Below are 6000 nucleotides of genomic sequence, written 5' to 3'. Positions count from 1 at the left end.
ACTGTGTGTGTGTATTTGATCTTTCTGTCCCCTGGAATGGAAGTTCCACATAAGCAGGCACTTGATAGGTTTGTTGAACGAATGAACAAATGAATGAGTGAACGAGGTGAACAATCACTTGCTGTCCCGTGCGGCAACTGCTTACCAGAAATACCAGAAATACCACATGTCCAGGGAATGGAGTGATGTCGAGGAGGAGATGACCAGCTGGTCTGGGATGGAGGCAGGGAGGAGAAGTGGCCTGGAGTGGCACCCCCAGGACGAGAGGGGGCTGACCCACCAGGCAAGGTGGGAGGAGGGCAGCCCCAGGGCACCCCACGGCCAGCTTGTTTGCAACAACTGAGAATTGGGGTGGGGGGCAGCTGGGAGGCAGAGGGGACTGGGACGTGGGGGGACCGCCTCCACCCCCAGGCCAGGCCGGAGAGCCTGGTGGGATGGCCATGGTCAGGTGTGGATTTTGCCACTTAGGAGATTCTTGCCTTGGTGCAGGTGAGAGATGATGGGGCGTGAGCTCAGGTTACAAGGAAGGTGCTGGGCACGTGAGCTGTGACGATGCAACGCTAGGACTCGGAGCCCAGTGCCCAGCTGGTGGGGAAGACTGGGTGAGTTCACTGTGACAGGGGCCTCAGTGCTGTCCTCTAGATGTGTCTGGTCTCCTTTAGGGGCATGGTGGGGTCGCACCTCCCTGCTCCTTGAGGCCAGGTGTGGAGAGGACGCTTGCTGCCGCCGTTGCAATGTGAGGAGGATAATGCACTCACTCCATGCACAGGATGACTTAAGAGCCAGTGTGCGGTTTGCAGAAGAGCGGTTTGCTTTCCTTCTGCCAACAGTGACAGGCACCTCCCAGATGTCAGCCAGGCTCTGGGAGCGAGGGCCACGTGCAGCCCGCTGCAGTCCCTTCACCCCTGACAGGCATGAAGGATTAGCAACAAGTCCACCTTCAGTGTCTGCAGCCACTGAGCCCTGGAGTTGTTTGTAATCACAGCAGGGCCCGGCCTGTCCTGGTTGACAAACTGGGGCAGGGACTAGAGGAGGAGGGGGTTTTGTGGGAAGCTGCTGTATTTGGGGTTATGGGGCTGGAGATGCAGATTTGGGGTCACAAGCACAGAAGAGATTTTGTTACTGGTTGGCATATCCAGGTTCTTGGTCCATGAATTGGACTGGCAAAAGAAAAGAGAGAGAGACAGAAGCAGGACATGATGGGATTTATGACCAAGTGAAGGTATGCACCAAGGAAGCGTGCAGGCATCTCCACCAGAGAGGTGCATGTGCCCCCCCCATCCTTCCTCCTGTCCCACCTGTGAACTCCTCATCCCCTGTCCTCTGCCCCTCCTGTTCCACCTAGTGCGCAGGCGCTGGCCGATCCAGTCTGAATATTTATGAGCAGCCTCGCCGGGGCGTGTCCCTATTCTATTCCTGCCTCACTTTGAGGACCTTGGAAACGAGTGAGAGCACAGGGAGAGGGGGCATGGAGAGGAGGACTCCAAGGGGAGACCCCAGCCTGGGGAGGGGGTGGGCAGATGTGGCTGTGCCATGGAGGCCCCAGGGCAGCGTTGGGGGGTGGGGGGGAGTGGGTAGCCTCCCAGGGCTGCCATAACAGAGGACCACAGACTGGATGGCTTAAGACAGCAAGATAAACTTTCATTCTCTCACCCTTCTGGAGGCTAAAGTCTGAAATCAAGGTGTCGGCAGGGCCCCACTCCCTCTGAAGTTGCTAAGAGAAGATTGTTTCGATGGTTTTTCCTTAGCTCCTGGTGTCCCTGGCAATCCTGGGCATCCTTGGCTTGTGGACACATCACTGCCATCGCTGCCTCCCTCTTCACAGGGCACTCTACCCATCGCATTGGATTAAGACACACCCCGGGGAGCTCATCTCAACTGCAAAGACCCCATTTCCAAATAAGCTCTCATTCACAGGTGCCAGGGGCTAGGACTTCAGCATATCTTTTTGGGGGGACCCAATTCAACCCATAACAAGTGGTCACCATAGAGCACACCAGGGAAAAGACTGTGTCGTGGCTGCTGGACATGGATTGGCCCCAGGAGAGTCAGGGGCCTTCATGAGAGCAGGTGCAGCCACGGATAGAGGTGTGGAGAGGGGCAGAAAGGAAGGGAAAAGGAGAGGTGGCCGGAGGGCACGCCACCGGGAGGGGCGGGCGGGAAAGCCCTGTCCTGCCCTCTGGAGCCTGCCTAGTGTGGCAATGATGCTGTACTAAAATGAAGAGCTGGGTTTCGAAGGCAACCCGAACTCCAGTGGAGGAACGGGTGACGAGCCCCTCGCAATGCCCACCGCTCTCTTTCCCACGCGGGGGTCTGCACTTCTCGCCCGCCGCTGCCGGCTTCTAGCACAAAGGAGTGGGCAGTGGCCAGCGCGTGAGCTTGACACAGACACAGCTGCTTCACACAACGCTCCAGGCCAGGCTTGATCACGGGGTTCGCAGTGTGTCCTTCCCTCTTTCCCTTCGTCCTCTTCACCACGGGACCTGTGCTGGGCGTCCCTTTAATATGGCTAATGCTTTAAAGTGGAGTCTTCATTCGGATCCCTGTGCTGGCCAGCCACCAAAAATAAATAAATAAATAAAGTGAGTCTTCTTAGGATCATAAACTTCAGAAATTTCTGAGAAAACAAGCAGCGTCCTTGCAGGCAAACTCATCCCAGAGGCCCACGGTGACCCTTTAAATAGTGTATATCCTTGCCATTCAAAGTGTGATACACGAACCAAAAAGCCCAGCAACATCAACTCCACCTGCGGACTCGTAGAAATGCAGCCTCAGGCCCCACCCAGCCGTCCTGTGGTTTTGCAAGATCCGCAAGTGGCCTGTGTGTGCAGCAAAGATTGAGAATACCACGCTTGAGTCCCTCCCTCCCTCCCTCGTGTATAAGATCAGCTCTCTGGGCTGGTGGGTTAGCTCAGTTGGTTAGAGCTGGTACTGACAACAAGGTCAAGGGTTCAGATCCCTGTACTGGTCAGCTGCAAAAAAAACCACAAATAAGATCAACTCTGTGATCAAGCGCAGGTTTTGGTTGTCCCCTTTCCCCAGCATGTCACAGGATCTCCTGGATGGCCAGTCCGAAAGCTAGTGACAGCAAAGCTTTGCTTCCTAGTCTTTCCTTCCGTTTGACTGTCATGCCTCTCTCCATGTGAGGGCAAATCACCTTTATCACTGAATCTTTCACCCGGGCCACGGTAGGAGCAGGAGCCATGGATCGCTTACATCAATCGATAAAAGCTTTTCTGCATGGATGCAACCACCACAATAACCACAAGTGGCTGCGGTAACCTCATGCGATCATTACCGTCCAGCTGCTCTCATCAGTCAGTGCCTTTCATTCATTCATTCAGCAGACGTTGATGGAGGTCTTACTGTGTACAGGGCCAGGTTTTGGGGTACAAGGGGAGATGACATTGCCTGTCTAGTGCGGAGAACAGACAAGTCAACAAGGAGAAGGGCCTTGATCCTGGAAAGACCAGGGAGGGAGAGCCCAGCTCCACCTAAGGGAAGAGGGGGAAGGCAGGAGTGGTCTGCAATCCCTGCTGAGAAACCAATTATTCACTTCTGCGCTGGCTTTGCAGTTAGCTGGAAGCCCTCTCATCAGGCTGCGCACTCCCACACTGGAGGCGGGAGATTTATGTGAATTTCTTCCCCATCTCCGATCCTTCCCCTCTGGGTTACTGGCTGGAGTAATCTTTCATTCTCTTCCCGAGGGCTGGCTCTCCAGTCGACCCTTTCCTGCCGTCTCTTTCCTGCCACTTCCCCTCCTCCACAGGAAAGACCTACCATCTTTTCCAACACCCTGGGCAGTACTTTGCAAAGTTGATTAAATTACCTTTAGTTTCAGGGCCTGATTTATTTTGGGTCTTTGACACAGGCTTTTTTTTTTTTTTTTTTTAATAGTTGTAGGGAAATAATGCATAATATAAAATGTACCATTTTAATCATTTTAAAGCCTGCAGTTCAGAGGCATTAAGTCCATTCACAACGTTGAGTGTCTATCGCTGCCCTCCATCTCCATAGCTCTTTTCGTCTCCCTGAACTGAAACGCTGCACCCATGAGACGGTCACTCCCAGTCCCTCTCCCCCCAGCCCCTGGCAGCCACCACTCTACTTTGTCTCTGTGAATTTGTGAATTTTTCTCTAGGCTCCTCATATAAGCAGAATCACACAGTATCTGTCTTCTTGTGACTGGCTTATTTCACTGGGCATCATGTCCTCAGGGTTCATCCCTGGTATGGGTCACAATTTCATGTATGTATTATGTACATACCACATTTTGTTTATCCATTCATCTGTGGATGGACATTTGGGTTGTTTGCGCCTTTAATGGCAGGCTTTTATGATTCATTAAAGATGTACTGTGTGTCTCCTATGTGCAAGGGATAATCCTTCTAAGAAAAAAGACTACTTTTGGCATTTTTCTTTTCAGATTACTAGAAAATGATAACTTTGAGTTGGAGGAAAGTTGTGGCATAATTAGGCTGACTTTTATAACACTCAGCAGACTGTGTTACAGATAGCTGCATGGGTCACCACCCCCCGGGCCTGGGCCCCTGCTACTGCTGCCAGTGTTTCTTGAAAAAAAAAAAAAAAAAATTTAAGCTCTGCATTTTTTGGCGGCTGGCTGGTAAGGGGACCCAAACTCTTGACCTTGGTGTTATCAGCACCATGCTCTCACCGACTGAGCTAACCGGCCAGCCCGAGCTCCATATCTTAATAGCTATTTATAATAAATATGTAAGGCGCACTGATGTTTGAATAGTCTTTTCAAGCCTTGAACTTTACTGATTTCCTTGCAAATTGGAAATTTTTACAGTCTTAAGATAATTTACCAGAGTTCAGCTTCACATTTTAATACTTTCCTGATTTAAGAGCATAATTTGCTTGCAGCTCCTCAGCCCTCTGATCTCTATTAGTGATAAACTACAGTAGGTGTGTTAGGTGGACAATCACAGAACAGATTTGAGCGTAGGAATTGCAAACTTGAACAAATGAAAATTTCCATCACTTATCAGACTGCACTTTTAACTGATGATCGAGCTGTGCCTGTCTGAGTATTCATTTTCTCAATCAAAATGTATTCTAATTGGTTTTGAAATCAGTTCTATTTGCTCTACATAAACATCAATTTGTTATTTTTTGTACTGCCAGATAAAAAGGCAGAGTTCAAATCAGCTATTCCCCTTGATAAAGTATTTGAAGTTTAAGAGTTGGGCTTCCCTAAAGCCCCGTTCCCTTGCCAAGTTGTCCTATAAGGTTCCATGGTGGGGTGGTATTCCGCTATAATTTGTGTAATTAAAGGTGCACATTGAGGTGGTTTCCATTTCCCAATATGACAAGTGGTGCTGCAGTATACTCCTGCCTCTTTATAAGTGTGCAGAAAGCTTTATGGAATAAATTATAAGTTAAACTGGTACTGACTCACTTGTGGAAATACTGGGTTAATAATGTGTTTTTTTTTTTTTTTTTGGATGGCCGGTGTGGGGATCCGAACCCATGACCTTGGTGTTATAAGGCTGCACTCTAACCAACTGAGCTACCCGGCCAGCCCTAATAATGCATTTCTAATGCAATGAAAGATTTTGTATAGTATCTTAGAGTTCAGAACGACAGAATCTGAATCCATATGTCTTTCAAACATCAGTTTTTAGTGGTACCGTTGTCATTACTACTATTAGGACTTTCAGGCAAAAATGTGCGGTAAATGAAATTCAGTTCTGACAACACGATCTACTCCCAAATCTGCTCAATGCCTGTTTTTGAATGGCCTGTGAGCAAAGAATGGGTTTACATTTTAAATATTTGGGATAAAAAAAATCAAAAGATTTTGTGACACAGGAAAATTGTATGAAATTCACATCTCTGTGTTTATAAACAAAGTTTTATAGGAACACACTCATTTGCTTACATAATATCTATGACTGCTTTCAAGCGACAATAGCAAAGTTGAGTCATCGCGATAGAAGTCTAGTCCCTTACAGACTCCTACCCTAGACCACTGTC

The sequence above is a fragment of the Cynocephalus volans genome, chromosome 12, assembly GCF_027409185.1.
Source record: "Cynocephalus volans isolate mCynVol1 chromosome 12, mCynVol1.pri, whole genome shotgun sequence".
Lineage (NCBI taxonomy): Eukaryota > Metazoa > Chordata > Mammalia > Dermoptera > Cynocephalidae > Cynocephalus > Cynocephalus volans.
This window is presented reverse-complemented; position numbering follows the sequence as displayed.